Raw genomic sequence first — 703 nt, forward strand, 5'->3', positions numbered from 1 at the left:
ACAAAATTATATATATATATATATATATTATATATATATATATATATATTATATGTATGTATGTATGTATAATAATGATAAAACCTCTGGATGAGTTGGGTTGTTCTTACTTTGTTGATTTGCCTGCATAAAACGTCTTTAAAATGTAGCCTTAGTCTACGGCCAGAACCTTCACTCACAACGCAAACATCCTGCACCAGCAAAAAGGCATCCTACTAAACTATGTTTATTAATATAAAAATAATAATAACAAAAACACCGACCAAATAAACTAAAATAGTTTCCAGTGAATAACAATTCTGGACGTAAGTTTACACTTCGAAGAATAGTCGCATCTCAATTCCGAGTTAACGTCTAAAGGTCAAAAAGCGGTGGCCCCATTGCTAGAGTCATTCAGCCGATAGACAAGTCAGACCCACAAAGGGCACAATAACAGAACATTAGAGTGCACCTAGAAGCAAAAATGCTCCTTCTGACCCAAATAAACATCAGCGAAGACATACTCCAGTCGAGCATTTCTGCCAAATAAACTACAGATCCTAACATAGCGTTAATCCATCCTTTTCACCAGAAATAAAAAAAAAATAATATCATGCAAAAGCGAGCTCTATATTACATACTGATGTTAGATTTTATTATATTTCGTTGGTTATAGGACATTCCATAAGAACTATCATACAATGGCAGTTCTTGTTCACAAGAA

The sequence above is a fragment of the Theobroma cacao genome, chromosome 3, assembly GCF_000208745.1.
Source record: "Theobroma cacao cultivar B97-61/B2 chromosome 3, Criollo_cocoa_genome_V2, whole genome shotgun sequence".
Taxonomy (NCBI): Eukaryota; Viridiplantae; Streptophyta; class Magnoliopsida; order Malvales; family Malvaceae; genus Theobroma; species Theobroma cacao.